General features: G+C 29.5%; 1 protein-coding gene across 5 annotated transcripts in view; it reads left to right on the forward strand.

Annotated features, from left to right (window-relative positions):
• Pka-R1 (protein kinase, cAMP-dependent, regulatory subunit type 1) overlaps positions 1-12521 on the forward strand; it is a 285462-nt gene that overhangs the window by 23430 nt on the left and 249511 nt on the right. The window lies entirely within an intron of this gene.

Below are 12521 nucleotides of genomic sequence, written 5' to 3' on the forward strand. Positions count from 1 at the left end.
CATTTGAAACTATCCAACGAATAATAATTCCTTTTCGTATGTTTTACTAGTTGATGCATTAAGTTCATATTATTTATCTTAAAATGTAGATCGGGAGTGCATACGTAGGCAATTTAGGCATGACACTCGGTGTAAGATGTACCTAATACAGAAATAGTGAGATACAACGGCATCATATAAAACGGTGAGTTAAGGCCATTGGACCCGTTTTTTCCTGTCTTCTCGGAATCGCGGAAATGTTTAGCATGTTTAAAACGAATTGATACACAATAAACTCTTTATTTATTTAAAATCTAATAAATAGTATTCAACTAAAACGTTCTGTGTCATTAAAATTTTTCGAATCGCTTTACTTTTTAAAATAAATGACAAATAGTAAGTCCTGTTTTCGAAATTGGTCAAAACGACTGTCACGCCACAATGAATGTTGAACTTAATAATAGTTTTGCAGGTATATATTGTATGAGAGAAATGGGTAAAACAATACATTTCATTGATTAACTCACGTACTTTTTTTAATTTCAGAAAAATAAAGATTTTAAAGCCATTTTAGTTTGAGTATACATCAGCCAATTTTGAATGATTTTTTCTCACAAAATAATATATACTGCACAATAAAAATATTTTTTTATTATAATATAACATTTCCGTAATACTATAAATAATAATTTATAATAAAAAAATAAATAAAACCCCATAAATTCGGTACAATTAGTGACGCTATATTACCAAAACACGTCGTACATTTTCATGTATTTAACCTGTTTTCAGACAATTTAGAAATATAATTATTTTGCAAAATTAACAAAAAGAGACCATTTGATCGATTAATCCATACAGTTTTTCTAATTTATTATTTCTAACGTTAGTACATGGTTAGTACGATCTGGAATTTCAACGGGTAAGGACGTCTTTTTTTTCCCCAAAATTTAGTCCGAAGCAATATTATTTGACTCATGGTAAAATGACCTCTACTCTCTTTGCAGTAACAATCAAATTGGCAAGTCGCAATTATTTGTATCGTTCTATTCCGAACACAGGACGCATGCCAGGTGTTATAATTTGTGTTGACTAAAATATCAAACATCATTATAGTACCACTGAATGTCAAACTGAAAAAAATGTAGTTTTATTATATTTATTATATTATTTATTATCTTGTAATTGAAATGGTTGCAGCATGTGAGATATTGTAAGATAATTGAATCTAACAACCACGATGGCTACAAGGAAGTACTGAATGTATTCGTTCGGTGACCCATTTATAAAAAAAAATATTTTGGTCTTGAGCAGTTTAGATAAAATATAGGTGGACTTTAATTGTTTTGATAAATATGTACCTACTTGGTTAGGCTTTAAGCGATTTGAAAAACTTTGCATGTACTTAATACAGTTTTTATGTACCTGGGTGGCCATGTTTTGTTATTTTCAAAGGGACGTACGTATCAAGGAGTATGTTTATTGGCTTTATCAAAATGCGTTTTCCGCTGTATCCGCTTTAACCGAACAGTACCGAAAATTTAAAGTAAAATACGTTTTCGAATGCTGTCATCGTAATGGCCACTGAAACATGTGTCACAATTTTATTAATCGTTAAAATAATAATAAAAAAAGTCTTTTGTGGCACAAAATCACGTATATGTTTTATGATATATGTATTTTTCAGATGGTTTGTGGTAAAATCTTTTTTTTCATACTGCCACAATTCAACTATTCATAATTAATTGTTTGTTAAATTTTTCATAGTGATATTTGACTTAATAGGTAGGTGATAAAGTTTTTACCTTACTTTATTGTATTAATTTATTGTTAAGTGAGAATTAGCTGCTTTCGTTGTCAGTGTGTATTTGATGAGTGCGCATAGTGCCTGACGATGTCGAAAGGCGAAACCAGGATCGCATAAAACGACTCAAATGAAATAGTACAAAACTTAAATCCATTAGAATTTAATATATTTAATGCCGAGTTGAATTGAATGGAATCACCTTAGGCATTTATTAGTAATTATTTAACACAAGTAAAAAATATAATGAGGTAAGAACCTAGTTCATTGAATAATAAAAACAATATTACTCTTTACATCACAACTGACAAGATTTATATGAATTGTATATTGCCTGAACTCGTTGATCCTAGACTAACACGGTTGATGGATATAAGAAACCCTCAATATAATAATTATATTAGATGCTATCAATAGAGAAGAAAAAAAAATTAAAAAATAATAATTTAAAATAGTTATTCTAATATACATACCGTTAAGCCTGTACACTAATTAAAGAACCAATTATCAATTTTCTATACACTAATGTTCCGAAATCCTCCGCGGCGACCAAAACGTACTGCCGTCAAATACACGTTATTATAATAATGGTTTCTTAAATCTTGATTGTTGCGTACTAAATTTAAAAAAAATTGTGCCTCGACAAATATTCATTGAATTGCTTTCTTTTATGAGTCATGTTTTTATAATTCAATAAAAACGCAATAATAACAGACATCTTTTATGCCATCTTGTGAATGTTTTAAACTTATAATTTGTAATGTTAGCTCATGAAAAAATGAATAACTTTTGTATTCATACACACCGATATATATAAATAATATACCAATTTGAAACACCTCAGAAACATACATAAGTATTAGATTTTTTTTTGAAAAATATTTGGACTGAATTTGAACCTACAATATGATAGGTTCAAGAAAAGGTGTCACTTCACAAATTCAGCATATCAATAATATGAGGTTTTTATTTGGAGGTCTACTATTTTTATTATTCTAATTTATTCTACCTACCACAAAAATGTTTATAAAATATGTTAGAAAAAAAAATATTATTAATTCAACACTTTTAAGACCTCTGATTTCGTATCTACTCCCGGAGACGCCGAGCGAAGCGATTTTTGTTTTGATATGCGCTGAAGCTTATGGCTAATTGTTGAGGCGCTTACGTCAAATTTGATTCTTACGAATGAACCCATAGGCCTTAACATTGGTAGACGTTACACGCGGAGATAACGTTTTGGATGAAAATAACTAATTAAGACAATATGAACGTTACTGCGCAAAGGAAAGATAAGAAATATTATGTCAAAACTAAACACAATGAAGTCTCTGGGGCACCTTATTACTGAACTTATGAATCTGACGTTTAAACATAGATCAAGTTAAGTTTTTTCAAAACTGAATAATTACTACTAGATAGAATATGATTAATGGTGGCGCTTTTAGTAGTGGACTGTAATTTGAGGGTGCTGGTGGATTGGTGGATTACGGATCTGGGGCGTTTATACAGAATGCCAGACACTGACATTTATGTTGAAAGAGAGCTGGCGCGCGCTGGGGCCGGTTTGGTGTTTACGCATTCACGCACTGGTAAACGGACGGTACACTTTAGATGGATGATACGAGGGTGGGTCAATAATTCATTAGAAAAAAGCATTAAAACAGTTTTTATTTTTGTATTTTTTTTTTTATTTCTCAACATAATCTCCTTGGAGCTCAATACACTTGGTTAGACGTTTCTCAATTTTTTTTAAACCGTCAGAAAAATAAGTTTTCGGAGGGTCCTCAAAATAAGCATTTGTCCGATCGATGACTTCTTCATTTGAAAAAAAACGTTGTCCACTTAGCCATTTTTTTAAGTTTGGGAAAAGGAAAAAGTCACTGGGGGCTAAATCTGGCGAATACGGTGGGTGGTCGACCAATTCGAACTTCAATTCTTCAATTTTAGCCATTGATCGTAAACATGTGTGAACACGGGCATTGTCCTGATGAAAGAGGATTTTTTTCCTGTTTAAATGAGGCCGTTTTTCTTCAATTTCGTTTTTTAGCTGGTCCAATAAAAATGCATAATAATCCCCTGTTATTGTTTTTCCTTTTTCCAAATAGTCAACGAAAATAATTCCACGTGCATCCCAAAATACAGTAGCCATAACCTTACCAGCTGATTTTACGGTTTTCGCCTTCTTTGGACATGGTTCGCCTTTCGCAATCCACTGCTTTGACTGTTCTTTCGTCTCGGGAGTATAGTGGTGTATCCATGTTTCATCTACAGTCACAAAGCGACGAAAAAATTCATCCGGATTGCGTTGCATGAGCGACAACAGGGCTTTAGAGGCCACCACCCTATTGCGTTTATTGTCGACTGCGAGCAAACGCGGCACCCATCTTGCAGAAACTTTTTTCATGCCCAATTTGTCATGTAAAATAGAAATGACGCTACCTTTTGAGATCCCTGTAACCTCAATTATCTTACTCAACTTTAATCTTCGGTCACTTAACACCATATCGTGGATTTTATTGATCATTTCTGGTGTAGTCACCTCTACAGGACGTCCTGAGCGTGGTTCATCCTTTGTTGATGTACGACCACGTTTAAATTCATTTAACCAGTTATAAATAGTTGCAAGTGAAGGAGCAGATATGCCGTGAACTAAATCCAACTCATTTTTTATTTCCTTTGCTGTTAACCCTTTTATATTAAAATGTTTAATAACAGCTCTAAACTCAATTTTCTCCATTTTTGTAAACAAGCAATTTTTTTTTTTAAATGTACGAAAATAAAAAACAACAACCCAACCAATCTGATTGAAACTTCGCACAAACAAACCGCTTACAGTACTAGTCGCGCCACCTGTCGGCTTTTCCAAAGACTTATTGACCCACCCTCGTATATTATGAGGTTGATGAATGATTATAATAAGCTCAGGATGGATGCTATAGACGCGACGTTCACTCAAAACGTAACAGATTTAGTGCAACGAAGGTCAAACAAATACGTTTTGTCTGAGTCACTCTGTGGTTAGCGCCGGCTAAGCTGTAACAACTCGCACACGACCGCTTTCTGGATATCACTTGAGCTACTTAATGTTCTTCGTAATTGCGGTCTATTCATGACCCGTAACTGTCGGTCACTTGGTCTTGTGACAATAATAAATAAGTGGATTTGAGTTGGTGGGGAATAAGGATGACGGCCACCACAATCGGCCCAACCAATTAATGTTACCCAAATTAACTGAAAATAATGCAGGTCTAAACTTATTGTGTAATAAAATATTGAAAGAATTTACCCAGTCTCTCTCAGTGTCGCGGGAAAACTATGAATTACAAAATGAAAGAGAACAAAATGTGGCAAAAAATGTATTAATTTTCTGCGTAAAATTTTTTCTATCAGAGCGAGAAGACATATTTCACGGTGTCTAAATATTTGCGAGATTCCAAAGCCTGGAATGACAACAGGCACAGAAGAAAATCAATATGATAATACTGCCAACCGCTGTCGCTGTAGTCAGGGGTTGTAATCCCGGATATAAATTTCAATACCGGGATTCTGGGATTAGTGAAAAATTGTGTGTGTACCTAACATATATTTGAATGTCATTATTATTATAATTTAGCACATAAAAAGTTTAATAGTTCGTTTTTTTCCTGATCCAGCATTTCCAAAAATATCACACGCTCATACATAATACCTACTATTATGTCTACAACAAATTAATTTTTTAATTAACTATTTTTTTTATTCAACGAATAATTCACAAGATTTAAGAACGTAAAATTATAATTATTGAACATAGATAATTTTGAAAACAGTTCTGATAAAATATATTAAAACCAATAGAAAAAATCTTTTTGAAAAAAATAAGGAAACGAACCTGCATCTCTCGGGTATCACGCCCATGCACATATAACCACTATGCTAAAGGAGTCATACTTAATTGTGACAAATTTTAACTAATGGCTTTTTTTAATACTCACTGAAGTGCTTACCAAATTGAGCTACTATTGGCGATCGGCTTTTGTATTTTAAATCAAAGGAGGTATTACTTTAATAACTAATCGACGTGTCTTACTTTTTTTGAAAAGGATTTTTTCTAATGGTTGTAATATATTTTCTCAGAAGTGTTTTTTTTTTTAAATTATGCATGTTCAATAAATTTATTGCCAAACAATCGTAGCAATGAGCATTTTAGTGAATATTTTAAGATTTCGTAGGTAAACGTTAAATATTATTATGGTGAAAATCAAAGATGTCTAGGTACCTACGTTATTATAAACAGATGGGTATTGAGGCCCGTATGATCTTATTAGGATCGGACATGGTCGGATTGAAAGACACTGATATATTATAATATTATATTAAAACTACCGTCTCGTAAAACATTGATAGTGGATTTGATAATCTCAATAATTTAAAAAAAATTCTATATGAAATCTGAACTCGTATTACATGTTATAGGTTCATATATAATTATGTAGTTTGAATCTAAACGGCTTTCTATTCTCCCCATATTTTGTATAGGTACTTATTGACGACGAGCTCATGGTCCCCTTGCCCGCGAGTTTGGGGAAGTAAAGTTCGTAAAATAGTATACTTACCGATTCATAGAAAATCTAGTCAATTTCCATTAAACATTGTCTCTTTTTTACATGACAGAAATATGTCACGTCAAATAAAAATGATAAGTTTAAAATTAAACCTATTCCCGAAATTCCGGGATTTCAGCATTTTATATAAGTACCGTTTCAGTACCTATTCATTCATTGTAACGCCTAGTTGGGAGTAGGTATAACGGAACGTATATTTGAATTCATGAAATTACAAACACTATGAATTGAGACATTGAAAACAACAAAAATAAAAAAGCCGAAATGAGATTTTTAATTAAATTCTGATTTATTCATTAATATTATATTATATTATATTATATTATATTATATTATATTATATTATATTATATTATATTATATTATATTATATTATATTATATTATATTATATTATATTATATTATATTATATTATATTATATTATATTATATTATATTATATTATATTATATTATATTATATTATATTATATTATATTATATTATATTATATTATATTATATTATATTATATTATATTATATTATATTATATTATATTATATTATATTATATTATATTATATTATATTATATTATATTATATTATATTATATTATATTATATTATATTATATTATATTATATTATATTATATTATATTATATTATATTATATTATATTATATTATATTATATTATATTATATTATATTATATTATATTATATTATATTATATTATATTATATTATATTATATTATATTATATTATATTATATTATATTATATTATATTATATTATATTATATTATATTATATTATATTATATTATATTATATTATATTATATTATATTATATTATATTATATTATATTATATTATATTATATTATATTATATTATATTATATTATATTATATTATATTATATTATATTATATTATATTATATTATATTATATTATATTATATTATATTATATTATATTATATTATATTATATTATATTATATTATATTATATTATATTATATTATATTATATTATATTATATTATATTATATTATATTATATTATATTATATTATATTATATTATATTATATTATATTATATTATATTATATTATATTATATTATATTATATTATATTATATTATATTATATTATATTATATTATATTATATTATATTATATTATATTATATTATATTATATTATATTATATTATATTATATTATATTATATTATATTATATTATATTATATTATATTATATTATATTATATTATATTATATTATATATTATATTATATTATATATGTTTACATATTTTTTATATGTAACATTTTTTATTACGTCAATTTTAAATTAAATGATTTCGATACTCATTTTATACAAGATTTTAGTGCTATTCGCATTACGCACTGGCGTTTGAGTGTATCTGGTACATTTTATTAACTTTTTTACAAATCAATTAGTTATTACTTATTAATAATGAAATACGATAATGTTATTCCATTTTTAGGCATGTACCTAATATAACAATTGTTTTTTGAAACTAAGTATGTACCTACCTATAATAATTTTATTTTTCACTGTCAAATAGCGAGTCCCACGCAGCACCACACTTGCTCTCATAGGCAGCAGTGTATTATATCATTAGTATTCTTATTTTAATTTTACAATCCAGATTTATTGTTCAAAATTTTTAGATTGAAAGACCATCTCAAACATTTAATCTTCTACATTCCGTGAGAGTATCTATCGATTAATACATTTCAAATAGCAATGAAAGATTCGCTTTCTGCGCACAAAGTTTTTCGAGAGTAGGTACTTACTTACAAAAGGACTCACGATCCAATTCTTTCGATTCGATACTTGTAGGTATGCTTTCGACTAGATTTATATGATAGGTATGCTAATTATCTATTATTAATTAATTAATTATTAAATATTTTTCTCCATTTTTTTATCTTATCTGTGTGGCTGTGTTTATATTCTGTCTCCCCACATTTCAACGAATAACGTCAAATTAATGTCAAATCACCTGTTGGAGTAAGATTAACAAAATGATAAATTATGCTCATGCGCGTGCAATTAATATAACGAAATATACAGAACAATGACGCCTCCCTAGTCTCTGATAAAACCCCCCAAAAAAAATATAAGTACCACTTTCAATCGATATAAGCGCGGTTGATAACGAAATGTGGATAACTATAGACCTATGGATATCTATGTACATCAGAGGTACCAAACCCAAATCTTTTGGTGGGCCAAACAAAATATCACAGAGCTTAGGTGGGCCCAGTGTTGCCAATTGTACTATAATTATAGTACTTGTACTATAATTTTGGTCCACGTACTATAATTAACTACAAAATACTATAATTTTGAATATCGGAAAAATATGTAAAAGTACTAAAATTTCGCTATTTCCGTTCGATAAATTGGTGCAAAGTACTATGATTTCGCAATATAAAGAGATTTGAAGAACTTGGGGGAAAAAATTGCTCGTGAAATGTGAAAAAATCTGTGTGTGGAGCCAGGATAAGCATAAAAACAGATACCTCCTAGCACGCAGCACAACAAGAAAGTTCCAATGTCACAAAATATAATATAAATTTGGTAAATTTATGAGATTTTTTTTTATTGTATGAATACCAAAACGCAAAATATAGAAAGCTGACAACTTCAATTGGGTCTTGGGCCGCATGCGCCCTATGGGCCGCGGGTTGGGCATGCATGATCTACATAGTTCATAGGTACTTGCTCACCGATATAATATTAGTTGTTTGTCTCGATAATTGATTTTATGATAACTTGAAATAAACCCTTTTCCCATCGCCAAATCAATGATAATATAATTTATTTAAGGTTTAGTTATAAACGTCTCCAATTAATAACAAGCTTTTAATGCCTTCCAATACGTAGTTACACTGGAATGATGTAACAACCATACTTTTCTTTATTTAGTCTATGTCTAGTTTACCTTCATTTAAAAAAAGTATAGTAACAATATGTCGTTCCACTAAGAATAAACAGCAATAATAATAATAATATTTTTAATGTTTATTTGCAATGCTGTCAGCGACAACCAAAGCTCGCCTCTTTTCAAGGCACCACGGAGCTTTTGAGAGCAGATGAATAACCCGACTAAATCCAGATTCAACAAGATAAGATGTGGGAGTGCAGTAAAATATAAATTAACTCTCTACCAGAGCTGTGGGAATGTACTTATCATTTCACCACTTAAATAGAAATCATCTTTGTTTTGTTTAACTTGATCTCTCGTATCACTTTACAGCTTAAAGCTTTATTGTACTTTAATATCAGCATCTATAATAATTATTGCATTCACATCAAATGGATCAAATTACCCAATCTATGATATTTATGTCATGATTTTCAATATTATTTTTTCATGCTTCCGAGAAAAGCGAGAATGGTTTCTTTACTCGTATGATTAAAATTTCCCCCCTGTAACTGTTTGAATTTGACAGATAAAAGATAATCCCTACCAGCTGTTTATTCTCCATATGTTATGTCACTCATAAATTATTAATGACACATTATGTTGTACTATGCCAAATTGCACTAACGGGATAAAAACAATAATTACTCTTTGATAACTAAGTAGGCACTGAAAATTTCCCTCATTTTTCTCACAGAGTTGTTAGAAAAGGCTATCTTCAAGTGGACGTGATTTGGTGAAATTTACGGTTTTTATTATAATATTAAAAGTGTCATGTCCCCTTATTTTTTTAGCAACTAAATATTGACGTGGATTACGCAGTCTATGAAAAAAATATTTAAACATATATTTTTTAAAACTTGTATATCTGTAATAATTAGTGATCCTCCTGACATGTTCTGTGACTCCAATGAATCCACATGGAAACCAGTTTACAAATACCGGTTTAAAATATTATCTCATGATCCATTTTTTTAAATAAAGAAATCGATCCCTCACCCACGGCTAGATGAGCGGCTGCTCTACGAACTCGACCACCGTGTTTTCTCTTTTCAATAAAATATACTATTATTGAAATCACTTGTAAAATATATGGCGTCGGATGATACATATTTATTCCTACAGAGCGACTTTTATATTAAGTATTCTACGTCACAGCGCTGCATTCGCTGACACTCTTACGTCACGTGGTTTTTGCGCGCTTATACTTACTGTTACGTCACGTGCTCTTTGCCTGTTGACTTGTCATTGTAGATACTCTATCTCTGACACTATTGAGAGGAATTAAAATCTTTCTCTCCTGTTTCTCCTCCTCATAATTTCTACATTCAAAAGAATGCTCTCGTCTGCTTCCGCAAAGGTTTAGACATTTTAATGTTATAAAACTCCACGCAATATTGAATACACACTGAATTATGGACGTGGGGGCGCATCTTAGTTCCAGAACCGACCGTTCTGACAAGACTTGATATTATAAAAGCACACATCAGCCAAATCAGTCACGATGAGAAAGACGTGCAATATTACCAATCACGATCATTCCTGTGTTTCTTTACCAGCAGGCTTATGAAGATTGTCAAGAATATTAACGTTTTGTCGGTCGCTGATCTGAAGCCTTATCCACCTTACTGAATAAAGTAAAACTTTATTAATATTGATAGTCATAATCCGGATAAAAATACAAACATATTGTCCTTGCGATAGTTAAAATAACGTAGAAATAATAATCTGCGCGTACTAATAAAAGGCAAAAATTGTTTTAGCTTTCAAGTTTTAGTATCGGCTATCTATTCACTAATCGTAATTTCCATCATAGATATGGACAATTCCGATGAAAGCTCATTGGTTTGAATGTAGTACAATATAGTTGTGATATATGTACCTACGTGTTTTACATTATCAAAAATTCGGTGATAGCAGCTGTCTGTGCGTCGAACATTATCTAATTGACCGATTGATTTTCATTTAGTACGGCATTGAAAACATGTCACCCCTAACCCCGTAAACTATATGTACCTATAAGCCAAGTCGTAATGTACTGTAATCACCATCAATCTGTCATTGGGTTAATGATATAAAATTTGTGTCCCAAGGAAATTTGTGTTTTATTTTTCAAATATAATTTGTTAGGGCCAATTTTAACTACGTTTTCTGTCATATTTTACTAACGAAATATTTTTTGGCGGCATTCGGATTCTAATTTTAAGGATCACCAGTCGCGTACACTGCCAGTAATCTATTACCGCACACCGCGTTTTGAAAAATGTAACGTATATGAACGCGTATTTTTCAATATTTTACACATGAAATAAAAATAATGATTCGAACCTCGGATCTAAAGATTATTGCCCATTATACCCATTGATGACATTGCGTTTAATTTAATGATACTTTAAAATCATGATATAAAAGAAATATTAAAATAAATACATTATCTTATAAATTTGATAGACCAAAATATTATTCCGTTTTCTAGTTTCTTAAAATAATAAGTGCCTACTTAGAACTATCAATGTTATTTGTTTAGAAATAAGTAGTAATAAGCAGGTACCTGAAAGTTATGATTTGTGCTTTTTAAATATTTTAATATCATACGGATTATCATTTTTTTATATATAAAAAAACAAAACGCATTCTACTTGTTTTCATAAAAACTGTACATTTTATAATGTATTTTTAATATATTTTCTAGCATTAGTTTTATAAACGTTTTCCTTTCACTTTTATATTATTATGCATTTGGTTATATGGTATTAAGTATTAGAATCTCGTTATGACGCGAGTCTTGCAGTCACTTTTTATCGGACGAACCGAAAAGGCCTTGAATTGTAATACCTACCTGTATATATAATCGTCATATTATCATCATGGACATAGTGCACATTGTTTAAAATATGCAGTTGTAACTTTTAACCTTAACGATTGGGTCTGATACAATATTGTATATTACTGCATTTGTATGTAGGTACTTACTTATTATATCACCACATTCCATGCCTTATTAATTATTATGGTAAGAAAAAGATGTACTTAGAATTAAATGAGTAGGTACAAGTAAGATATAAGTAAACATGAGATTAGAACAGATTTTACTTAATCTTATAAGTTTTTATGGCCGAAAAAGATTCAAAAGATTCGTATGAAAAGTGACAAGCATTTTATTGCTTACAATAAGCCTCCACGAACTCCT

This window comes from Rhyacophila brunnea, unplaced genomic scaffold (genome assembly GCF_057557595.1).
Source record: "Rhyacophila brunnea isolate RB1 unplaced genomic scaffold, BYU_Rbru_1.0 scaffold_9, whole genome shotgun sequence".
Lineage (NCBI taxonomy): Eukaryota > Metazoa > Arthropoda > Insecta > Trichoptera > Rhyacophilidae > Rhyacophila > Rhyacophila brunnea.